General features: G+C 45.5%; 1 protein-coding gene across 4 annotated transcripts in view; it reads right to left on the minus strand.

Moving 5' to 3' along the window:
- Positions 1-12793, minus strand: part of CTCF (CCCTC-binding factor) — a 58930-nt gene that overhangs the window by 19951 nt on the left and 26186 nt on the right. For 2 of the 4 annotated variants that reach the window (XM_073307147.1, XM_073307146.1), the window contains exon 2: positions 3264-3510. The exons of the other annotated variants lie outside the window; for them this stretch is intronic. The gene's annotated coding sequence lies outside the window, so the exon portion shown is untranslated. The remainder of the gene's footprint in view (positions 1-3263; positions 3511-12793) is intronic. 4 annotated transcript variants of the gene reach the window in all.

Consider the following 12793-nt stretch of genomic DNA (forward strand, 5'->3'; position numbering starts at 1 on the left):
CAACTACTGTGTCAGTTTCACAGAAGGAAGGGATAGGGGGAGGAGAGATTAAGTGATATCACGTTTCCTACTTCATACTTAAAAAAAAAAAAAAATCTACAAATCCCAAAGGCAGGATGTACGCTGGTATTATTCATTGCTCATAAATTATTGCTTATGCATCTTATAGTCTCACTTTACACAGTTGCCAGCAATATCACAAAGGCAATCCTGAACTACTGATTTTTAGAAAGCATGAAAATAAAGTAACAACAATACGGTTGTAGCAAGCTTTTATTACAGACTTGGAAATTTTATTTGGTCCTAAAACTGCAAGATTTATTCTTAAAACAGAAAGAAGATGTTTCTGCAAAATCTGAAGAAAGTGCAACCTGTCTGAGAATTACAAGTCATTTAAAAAAAAAAATACCCCAAATGAAATTCTGATGAATTCACATTTGTCTCTCTCTAGCTCAAAAAAAAAAAAAAAAATTACTATGGTCCACGTCGTTCAATCTCTGTAAAAATTCATATGCAACCATATTTAAAGAAAACAGATGATTTAGTAACATTTGCTATGAATCGTTTGGGGGCCCAATCCTGTTCCTGTTAATGTAAAGGGATGTTTTGGACACTGACTTCAGTGGAAACTGGAAACTACATGCATTTGTGCATATTGCCCTCTACTGGCCAGCTGCAGCTTAGCAAGAACACAAGGATCTTCTACAGCTAACATCTTCCTTTGGCTCAAGTGGCCTGCATTTTTGAAGCTGCAGGATTGGAGTTCTAGGGGTTTATAATGGAGAGGTGCTCGCTTTTCTATGCTTAAGGCTGCCACCAGTCATAGCAGAACGCTGATTTTGATTTCCCCTTGTAACTAAACAGATAATGTCATGGTTTCAAAATGTTTATAGCTAGATCTTGTTGGCAACAAGAACATTTCAGAATTTTTTAAAATAAAAATGTCTATGTAAACATAGCTCCTTTCTGAAATTTTTGTCCAATATTGCTCTGTTAAAAAACTCACTAGAATACAAAATTTCAAGCATTGGTAGATTTTGACAATGGCTTGTGCACAAGGTAGTTTTCAAGAGTAGAAATAGTAATTTACGGTTTTTAAGAAATTGCCATTATTTGGAAACAAATCTCTGTCAAAGTCAATGGAGAAAAATCATGGTCACACTGACTATATTCATCTACCAATGAATCAGCTAGGGCTCTCCTTTAGAAAAGGGAAAGTAAATTCCAGAATCAGGTAAAATTACCCCTCAGTCTTGAGAGAGCATGCATGGGTCCATTTTACAGGTGGGATAACATAGGGTCAAAGTTTAAATTAGTTTCCATATGAAGCCACGAATCAGGATCAGAATTCTGATCTCTGAGATGAGACCCCCAACACTAGACCAAAGCATCTCTTAGAGTATTTAAAAACCCTACACTTAGTGAAGCCAGCTAATTTGGGGCTTACAAAGGTGGCAAGATTTGTTAAGAGCTTTGGGACACTAAAGATGAAAGACTGTAAAATAAATGCAAAGCATATTAGACACATTTTTATTTTGGGTAAAAGGCACAAATTTGTGGCTTGCTTGCCAGTGGTGCTGAGCACATTCAACTCCTATTTGATTTCAACGGGAATTGTTCAGCACCTCTGAATATCAAACCACTTAAACAGTTGCCTAAGTATGATTTAGATTAACTTTCTCTATCCATTTTGAAAAAATCTGTGTATACATGCATATTATGTGTGCACACACTACACACACACTGCTTGCCTCTATTCACATCTATTTTATTGCATCTTCAGACGTTCCTCCTTTTTTGGGTCTATTGATTATTCTCTCTAAGCACTTGTTGCTTTGACAATGTATCAACATCATGGTCTGCTCAAACTATGGTTCACCTGCTGGTGCATAACCTTTGACTTTCAGAATGTTTCTTGCAAACAGAAGTTGCAGTCTCCAGGGGGCACTGAATACCAGAAGTACTGATATTTTGCTTCATATATACTTCCACTTCCCTCTTTCCTAACACCAATCAGCAGTTCACTGTACAGTAGCCCACATGGACAAACATCTGAGAGAGACCTGAGTGCCTGATGCTGACTGGCAGTCTGCAGGGGGTCAGAACAGAGCTGTGTCTTTACCCCACAGTGGAGGTGTAAGAGCCTGGGCAAACTGTCTTCTAATCCAGGGGGTCTCAACCTTTTTCTTTCTGAGCCCCTGTGCAATAAAAACTCCACAGCCCACCTGTGGCACAACCATGTTTTTTCTGCACATCTAGTAGATAAAAAAGCCAGGGCCAGTGCTAGGGGTAGAAAGCAATGCAATTGCCTGGGGCCCCATGCCACAGGGGGCCCGGCAAAGCTAAATAACTCAGGATCTGGCTTAAACCCAGGTGGTGGAGATTGAGCCTGGGCTTCAACCCCAGGCGGTAGGGCTCAGGCTTCGGCTTTCTGTCCTGGGCTCCACAGGTCTGACGTCTGCCCTGATCTCTGGTTTATTTTGGTAGACCCCCTTAAACCTGCTTGTGACCCCCCCCCCCCAAGGGTCCCCAGACCCCTGGTTGAGAACTGCTGTTCTAATCACCATTTATCCCAGGTATCTGGGTAGGGACATGGAAGGTTAAGAGATAAAAGGAGGCATCACTCTCTAAGTGAGAACTGGGTAAGCAGAGCAGGGCAGAAAAGCATGATAGGAGGACAGAGGAATAGGAAAAAAAGAAGAAATAGAGTAAGTGCCTTAGGGTTAATTAAACTGTATGTATTCACAAGTTGAATTTATTCTAATGCATTAGGGTAGAATACAAGTTTGCACAAAAGTCCTGTAAATCTATGTGTAAATAAGGAACAGTCCAAAAACTTACTAAGTGACCTCACTGCCTTCTGAGTAGTGTAATATTGCATCAACAGAAGCCTCTGTTCCATTTGTACTTACTATCCAAGAAGAAAACCAAGATGCATGTATTTCTTCAACTCCTCTTTCTTTACTACAAATATTACAGGTAAACATTATTATCCACCACCCCTTTCCAGGAAAGCAAAGGCTGAGAAACTGACTAAGGGAAAGTGGACACTCCAAAATTAAGTCAATTTAAGTTACATCAATGTACAGCTGTTGCAGTAATAAAACTGCTTCTGCACGTCCACACTACGCTCCTTGTGTCGGTGGTGCACATCCTCAATAGCAGCGCTTACGCTGACAGAGAGAGCAGTGCACCGTGGCATAGCTATGCCACTCAACTTGCCACCATCTAGCACAGGGTGTTTTGGGAAGGGTTTGCAATACCTCAAGGGGGCAAACAAATCATGCAGGGGTGACTGGGAACATGGTTTCAACATCTCATAATGTTTTGAACTTCTTTTCAAAAGCCCCACAAGGTTGTGTGTCTGCCATCTCTGTGAGAAGCATGGATCCTGCACAGCTCTGTACTATTATGATGAGTATTGTGAGCACACCGAGCCTGATCCTGCAGTATTTGTAGAGCCGCCAGAGAAGTTGAGCAGAACAAGAAAATTCCTTGGAGGCTGCCTTGCTGTGGGACACAGAAAGAAACAATTCACATTTGTTATTGGCATTCATGGAGCAGCCGCAGACAGTGAAGCCCTGGTTCTGGACCCGAGAAACAAGCACTGACTGGTGGGATTGCATTGTTATGCGGGTATGGGATGACCAGCAGTGGCTGCAAAACTTTCAGATGTGCAAGACCGTATTTCTGAAAGCGTGTGCAGAGCTCGACCCAGCCTTCTGGCGTAGTGACAAAATGAGAGCTGCACTGATAGTAGAGAAGCAAGTGGCATTTGTTGTGTGGACGTGTGCAACACCAGATTGCTATCGATCAGTCAGGAATCAATTTGGAGTTGGGATATCCATCATGGGGGTTGCTGTGATGCAAGTGTGCGGGGCCATTCATCACAAAGGACTATGACTCTAGGCAATGTGAAGGACATAGTGGATGGTTTTGCAACAATGGAGTTCCTGAACTGCAGTGGGGTAATAGCTGGCATACATATCCCTATTTTGGCACCAAACAACCTTGCCACAGAGTACATCAACAGAAAGGGATACTTTTCTATGTTACTGCAAGCACTGGTGGATCACTGGGGATGTTTTACCATCATCCATGTGGGATGGTCAGGGAAAGGTGCATGATGCACGCATCTTTAAGAACACAGACCTGTTCAGAAAGCTGCAAGCAGGACTTTCTTTCCAGACCAGAGGATCACCATTGTGGATGTTGAAATGCTAGTAGTGATCCTGGGAGACCCAGCCTATCCTTTACTCCCAAGGCTCATGGCCACCTTGACAGCAGCAAGGAGCGCTTCATCTACAGGCTGCGGTGGTTCAGAAGGACACTTGCATGTGCCTATGGCCATTTGAAAGGCTGCTGGTGCTGCCTAGAGATTAGAACTCAGTGGGGGAAAAAAAATCCCAATGGCTATAGATGCCTGCTCTGTGTGTCATAGTATTTGTGAAACAAAGAGGGAAAAGCATCCGCTGGGGTGCAGGGTGGAAGTGAGCAGCCAGTTACCAGGGCTATAAGAAAAGCTCAACAGGGAGCTGTACGGCTCAGGGGGGTTTTGAAAGACTGATTTAATAGTGAGCTGCAGTAGTGTGTGTTGCTCTAGTGTGTGGTGTTGTAGTGTGCTCTGCCTGCCTGCCCCCCCCCCTTTTTTGCACCCCAGTATGACCCTGACAACGAGTGCTGTGTGTGTGTTCTGATACAACACTGGAAAAGCACCTATTGCTATTTTGCTCTGAATGACGACGTCAGACCCAGCCAGCCTATGCTGTGAACTGATAAAGATGAATATCAATGTTTCTACGTCTGGATCGGAGCTGTGCCTGCACAGCCTCTTCTCCTCACAGACCCAGGAGATCCACCACCTCCCGTGTACTCCAGGCAGGAGCGTGTCTGCAGTGTGTAGCCTGAATGGTCAGCTGGGCAGGCACTAGGTGAGCTCTCCATGCCGAGCAAACAGGAAATGGAATTTCAAAAATTCACAGGGCTTTAACAGGGTAGGGGCATGTATCTGTGTACCTGGTCGTTGGGTAGCAGAGTTCAAAATGGTGACCAGAGCGGTCACGATGGGGCATTGTGGGACAACCTCCTGGAGGCCACTAAAGTCAATGTAAGTAACAAGTGTCTAAACATAGGTGGACTTACTAAGTCGGCGTAAAGGGCGAGTTACATTGGTGGGAGTGACATTTTAGTGTAGATGCTTATAGAGTTAGGTCAACATAAGCTGCCTTGCGTTGACCTAACTCTGTAGCGCAGACCAGGCGTAAAAGAAGAATGTGTCCAATCCATGTTTGTGTGGGAGAAAAGTGCCATGTCTTCCAGTACCAAGAAACATAATAAATTACATAACTGTTTAGAGGAATACCCATTATGTCTAGGCCACATGGTACTTTCCCTTCTACCCCGACATTTAACTTAAGAGTTTCCTTGTTTTTACTAGTTTGTGTTCCTGTAAATACTTAGACTTAGGGTAAAATGAGCACAAATCAATCTGTTCCATCTGTACCTTTAATTTGTACTTAAGCATTTTAGGGTGGAAGTTTAGTTTGTTTTTAAACTATGCTCTACCTATCACAAAGCTTCTTACAGCATGATACAAGATTATGTAGAAAACCCCATGAACTAATCCAGTTCAATGACCACTGTAATGGGAAATCTTACATGTACATAGAACTATTTGATTGGTACCTTTGCTGCTTCAAAATTCTTGGCAAGTTGCCAAGAGTGACTAAGGCCTTGTCTACAGGACAGTTTTGTTGACAAATCAGCTTTCATCAACAAAACAGTGGAGGTGTAAACACTAATGCTGAGAAAACTCTCCTGCTTTGCTGACAAAATAGAACCACCTCAAGAGAGGCGTAGAGCTTTTTACAGCAAAGTTATATGGACGAAGTGTCACTGTAGACACTGTGCTTGGTAATGCCTGTTCTGACAGCTCTGCTAAGCAGTTTGAACTCCACTGCTCTGCACCCAGGTACACAGGCATCCGCCCCTTCCCCTTTAAAAGCTCGGGAATTTTTGAGATTCCACTTCCTGTTTGCTCGGCATGGAGGACTCATATCGCATATTCCCAGCTGCCCATGATGGCTCCACGCAGCAAATGCTCTCCCATTTGGAGCGCACCTGAGTTGAAGGATCTGCTTGCACTGTGGGGGGAGGCAGCTGTGCAGTCCCAGTTCCACCGTAGGACCTTTGATACCTATATGGGCAGATTTCTCATGTCTTGCTGGATAAGGGCTACAAACAAGACACATGTCAGTGCTGTGCAAAGATGAAGGAGCTGAGGCAAGTATACCAGAAGGCAAGGGAGATAAACTGTGACTCTCGTGCTGCACTGAAGACCTGCTGCTTCTATAAGGAGCTGGGCTCCATCCTTTGCAGTGACCCCACCTCCATCAGCTCTGTGGATACTTCGGTGTGGCTAGAGGTGGCAGACAGTGTACAGGAGGTTGAGCTGGAGGATCATGTGGAGCACAAGGCCGGGTTGTCTGGTGGTGTGGCGTGTCAGGACCTCTTTTCCACTCTGGAGGAGTCTAGCTAGTCCCAGCAGTCCGTCTCTCGCACACACAGATTCATAGATATTAAGGTCAGAAGGGACCATTATGATCACCTAGTCTGACCTCCTGCACAAGGCAGGCCACAGAATCTCACCCACTCCCAAGAAAAACCTCTCACCTATGTCTGAGCTACTGAAGTCCTCAAATCGTGGTTTAAAGACTTTAAGGAGCAGAGAATCCTCCAGCAAGTGACCCATGCCCCATGCTACAGAGGAAGGCGAAAAACCTCCAGGGCCTCTTCCAATCTGCCCTGGAGGAAAATTCCTTCCTGACCCCAAATATGGCGATCAGCTGAACCATGAGCATATGGGCAAGATTCACCAGCCAGATACCCAGGAAACAATTCTCTGTAGTAACTCAGGTCCCACCCATCTAGCATCCCATCACAGGCCATTGGGCCTATTTACCATGAATAGTTAAAGATCAATTAATTGCCAAAATCACGTTATCCCATCATACCATCTCCTCCATAAACTTATCGAGTCTAATCTTAAAGCCAGATAGGTCTTTTGCTCCCACTGCTTCCTGTGGAAGGCTGTTCCAGAACTTCACTCCTCTGATGGTTAGAAACCTTTGTTTAATTTCGAGTCTAAACTTCCTGATGGCCAGTTTATATCCATTTGTTCTTGTGTCCACATTGGTACTGAGCTTAAATAATTCCTCTCCCTCTCCAGTATTTATCCCTCTGATATATTTATAGATAGCAATCGTATCTCCCCTCAGCCTTCTTTTGGTTAGGCTAAACAAGCCAAGCTCTTTGAGTCTCCTTTCATAAGACACGTTTTCCATTCCTTGGATCATCCTAGTAGCCCTTCTCTGTACCTGTTCCAGTTTGAATTCATCCTTCTTAAACATGGGAGACCAGAACTGCACACAGTATTCCAGGTGAGGTCTCACCAGTGCAGGAGAGGAGAGTCCTGGTAAGTGATATTTTCGAGTTGATGCTGCTCAGTTATATGAGGTAGAACTGTCATTTGCTCACTATATTCTAGAAGTGGGTGAAGGGATAGAAATGTACAAGACTAGCAGTGTTTGAGTGTGCTCCACATTTCCTGTGCAGCTAAGCAGTGTGGCGGAACTGTATGTTAATGTACTTGTGCAGGAACCAAAATGGGCGACCAGCATAGGGACCGGGTTTGCAGCCACATGCGTGCAAGAGATGCACTCTTGCTACCTCTTAGAAGTGAGATATCAGCTTCAATGACCCCCGCCTGTGGAAAATGGCAACAGAATTATCCCTAGTCACCTGCAGTGATCCCCTTAAAAAAACCACCTAGACCCTTTGCCCCATCTTGAACGCCCAACCTACTCCTCCCTGGGGCCAAACTCACCGTGTTTAGTGTATTCGCCAACATGCGTGCTTGCCAAGAGAGAGAGAAAGTGATCTCTATATTAAAATAGGTGTATTTTACTATAATGATTCAATGATGTGTTTGAACTAACAATCATGCTTCTGTGTATTGTTTGTTGTGCTTCTCTAGATGTAGCCTTCAGGGGAACCCCCTACACACCTGCAGAGAGCCTCTACCAGATAAGGTTGCGACCAAGGCGGAGCAAGGAGGGAGTTCTGAGAGGTGCTCCAATTCTCAGAGGCCAAAAAAAGAGAATACAGGGAGTGGAGAGAGACCCTGAAGGAAAAATTTAAAATAGAAAGGCAGGACAGAAAAGAGAGAGAGGAGTGCATTGTAAAGTGCTAGGAGCAGATGATAAAAGTGACGGAGGAGCAAACAGAGATGTTGAAGTCACTAATCACACTCCAGGCAGAACAAGTGTGCTTGCCCCTCCCCTACAGTTAATATAGAACTGCTGTCCATGCCCCTCCCTAAACTCCTCCGATACATTCCTTGTAACTTCCTGGAATATCTTGGTACCCCATTCACTCCACCCCAGGACAGTTTCCTAAAATGACAGCTGGACTTACACATAACTATGAGAGCCCACACTGCCCTGCACTCTTATCTCCCTTTCCACCAAGCATTTTGTGTGTGTTGTTAACAGGTATTTAATAAAAACAAACTCTCTGAAACATAAGCAATCTTTATTTATCTCCTACATGTGATGGTTGCTGCTGATAGTAATAATAGCACCAGTTTGATCATTTGCTGCCTACAAATCCCATTCAGGAATCATTATAATTTTCACGCAAGGTGGCAACTTAAAGCATAGCAGAGTGTTGTATGGGAAAAAAAACACTACTAGTGCTCATTGTCAAAATGTTGCCTCAAGACATCCTGATTTGAATTCCCCCATAATGCCCCTAACAGCCCTGGTAGCTAGCTGCTCAAATTCAGCAGCCAGACAATCCACCTCCATGCTACAACCTGGAGGAAACTTTTCACCCTTAGCCTCACAAATATTAGTGTGCATAGCAGGCTGCTATGACCATGGTAATATTTTCCTCATTTAATTCGAATCGGTCATAAAGGCAGCGTCAGCATGCTTTTAATCTGCCAAAGACATTTCATGGTCATTCTGCACCTGCTCAGCCTACTGTTGAAGCACCCCTTCCTGCTGTCCAGGTTTCCTGTGTAAGGCTTCATGAGCCATGGGAGTAAGGGGTACCCAAGGTCTCCCAGAATCACTATGGGCATTTCAACATCTTCCACTGGAATCCTCTGGTTTGGAAAAAAGAAGTCCCTGCTTGGAGCTTTCTGTACAGGACAGCATTCCTGAAGATGTGTGCCTCATGCACCTTTCTGGACTATCCCGCATTGATGTCACTGAAACGCCCACGGTGATCCACAAGCGCCTGCAATACCACAGAAAAGTGCCCCTTTCTATTGATGTGCTTGGTCTCAAGATGGTCTGGGGCCAAAACTGGAATATGCGTGCCATCTATTGCTCCACTGCAGTTAGGGAATCCCATTGCCACAAAGCCATCCAACATTTCACATACACTGCCAAGAGTCACAGTCCTTTGTAGCAGGATGCGATTAATGGTCCTGCACATTTATGTTACCACAGCCCAAGGGTAAACTTCCCAACTCCAAACTGATATGTGACTGACCAGTAGCAGTCTGGAGTTGCCAGCTTCCACAGCGATCACCATGTGCTTCTCCAAAGAGAGGGCAGCTCTCATTTTGGTATCCTTGGGTCGCAGTGCTGGGGCAAATTCCACACCCAGTTCCTGGAAGGTGGCCTTCTGCATCTGAAAGTTCTGCAGCCACTGCTCGTCATCCCAGACTTGCATAATGATGCAATCCCACCTCTCAGTGCTTGTTTACAGAGCCCAAAAGTGACAGTCCACTGTGTACAGTTGCTCCGGGAATACCAAAAGTAATCTGGCGGTGTTTCTTTCCATGGCACATTGCAGGTCAGGCAACCCTGATTCCTGTTGAGACTGGGTGTTCTAGATATACTGCATGACTATCCGTGATGTGTTCGTAACAGTGACCACAACAGTAGAAAGCAGCGTGAGATCCATCCTTTCAGACAAAGATGGTGGGCGCACAGTAATTGCGGGCCATTGAAAAATGCAGCGAAATGCAGCTGGAAGCCCATGGAATGCTGAGATGGGAAGAACTACATCATGGGACACTGAACCCGTACCCATGATGCAGACAGAGGGGGATTCATAGACGGGTGATAAAAATTATTAGACAGGAAAAGACTTCATGTGAAGAGAGATTTCACAGATTGAGACTGCTTAATTCAGATAAAAGATGAGAGGTACAGTCAGAGTGAGTGGTTCACAGAGAAGGTAAATCAGGTGGTGTTGGTCACGTTGTAGCACATCGAAAATCTTAAGGTATGTCGACACTGCAATTAAAAACCCGTGGCTGGCCCATGCCAGCTGACTCAGGCTTGTGCAGCTTAGGCTATGAGGCTGTTTAATTGTGGGGTAGATGTTCGGGCTTGTGCTGGAGCTTGGGCTCTAGGATCCTGCGAAGTGCAACGGTCCCAGAGCTCGGGCTACAGCCACTATTAAACAGACCCTTAGCCTGAGGGCCAGCCGTGGATGTCTAATTGCAATGTAGACATACCCTCAGGCTACAACATGGCAACCTAATACGGGAGGTAGCTTGCACTTCAGCTAATGTTAAGAAGGCTTTTCAACAGTGTTAAGCTAACACAGTTGAGCAATCATGACTGAAACACACCCCCTTTTTGCCCACCAAGACGGGGTCTCATAACTAGGGGTCTAAAAATTCACGGCCATGAAATTTAGTCTCCCTGTGAAATCTGCTCTCCGGCTGCAGAGCGGAGAGTGGCGGCTGCGAGCCAGGCATCCAGCTCTGAAGCCAGCACCATTGTCAGCCGCAGCGCAGAAGTAAGAGTGGCACGGTACTGTGAGGAGGTTTTGCCACCCTTACTCCTGTGCAGCTGCTGGCAATGGCACTGCTTTCAGAACCAGGCACTACTCTCCTGCTGCCCAGCTTCAGGCAGCACCACTGCCAGCAGAGGTACAGAAGTAAGAGTGGCAATACCACAGCCCCCTAAAAGGCTTGCATCCGATTTTTGGGTCAGGGCTCCCCATCTGAGAAATGCAGCGGAGAAATCACACATTTTTCATGGATTGGTCACAACATAAATAGCAAATTTTGCAGATGTGTAACACAAAATGTGTGATTTCTTTGTGATTTAAGTAGACCCCCTACTCATAACACAAGATCAAGGGGTTGGTAAAAAAAACGCTGAAAAGCAGCAAATTTAATACTGAAAGTGACTTAAAAAAACCAGGTTTCAGAGCAGCAGCCGCGTTAGTCTGAATCCGCAAAAAGAAAAGGAGGACTTGTGGCACCTTAGAGACTAACCAATTTATTTGAGCATAAGCTTTCGTGAGCTACAGCTCACTTCATCAAATGCATCCACTGAAGTGAGCTGTAGCTCACAAAAGCTTATGCTCAAATAAATTGGTTAGCCTCTAAGGTGCCACAAGTCCTCCTTTTCTTTTTGCGGATTCAGACTAACACGGCGGCTGCTCTGCAACAAAAAGAAGATACACCCTCAAGGCACGGGACAGGACAGGAACAGCAGTCCCCTGCTATTCCCCAGCCTTCCTCTTGTCTAGAGCAGGAAAACAGGTGTTTCTTCAAAACACGTTAGCACCTTCAAGTGTTGCTAGCTGGTCCTAGTCATACCTAGGGGCTGCCCCCTTGTTACTCACCATTTACAGCAGGTACCTTCAGGCTTTTAAACAACAATTAATACTATAACCAACATTTTTTAAAGAACGTCCGTTCCCCCTCAAATTGAGACAAGGTCTGTAGGGTTTCTTGCACCTTTCCCTGAAACATTTGGTACTAGTCATGCTCAGAGGCAGTATGTTTTTTGAAAAGCAAGTTTGCAAGCCAGAAAATTCCAAGTTAACGTGAAATCAATGAAATAATCAAAAATGTATGGAAGTTAACCTAAACTTAGCTCCGCCAACTTTTTATTCTTGTCCATTATAGTTAATCTGTGCTTCCCCAATGTACTTATCACTGTAATATATGGACACATAACCAGACCCCTTAATAGCAACATGCACATCTTTGTTGACTATCTACGCACTAACACAGGGATCAGCAAAGTCTGGCCCCCTGGCGGGCCAGGCCAGTTTGTTTACCTGCCACGTCCGCAGGTTCGGCCAATTGCACCTCCCACTGGACGCAGTTTGCCGCTCCAGGCCAATGGGGACTGTGGGAAGTGGCGCGGGCCAAGGGATGTGCTGGCCGCTACTTCCCGCAGCCCTCATTGGCCTGGAGCAGTGAACTGCGGCCTGTGGGAGCTGCGATCGGCCAAACCTGCGAATGTGGCAGGTAAACAAACTGGCCTGGCCTGGCCCGGCAGGGGGCTTACCTTGGCGGGCCGCGGGCCAAACATTGCCAATCCCTGCACTAACATATGCATACCCAGCCACCTCTTACTAGGGCCCTACCAAATTCACAGCCATGAAAAACGCTTCACGGACCATGAAATCTCATCTCCCCATGAAATCAATCTTTTGTGTGCTTTTACCCTCTACTATAGAGATTTCACAGGGGAGACCAGCATTTCTCAAATTGGGGGTCCTGCCCAAAAGGGAGTTGCAGGGGGGTCACAAGGTTATTTTAGGGAGGAGGGGGGAGTAGCAGTATTACCACTCTTACTTCTGCACAACTGCCTTCAGAGCTGGGTGGCTGGAGAGTGGCGGCTGCTGACTGGGCCCAGCTCTAAAGGCAGCAGCATAGAAGTAAGGGTGACAATACCATACCATGCCATCATTACTTCTGCGCTGCTGCTGGCTAGCTGCCCAGCTCTGAAGGCAGCAGTGCTGA

This window comes from Lepidochelys kempii, chromosome 12 (genome assembly GCF_965140285.1).
Source record: "Lepidochelys kempii isolate rLepKem1 chromosome 12, rLepKem1.hap1, whole genome shotgun sequence".
NCBI lineage: Eukaryota > Metazoa > Chordata > Testudines > Cheloniidae > Lepidochelys > Lepidochelys kempii.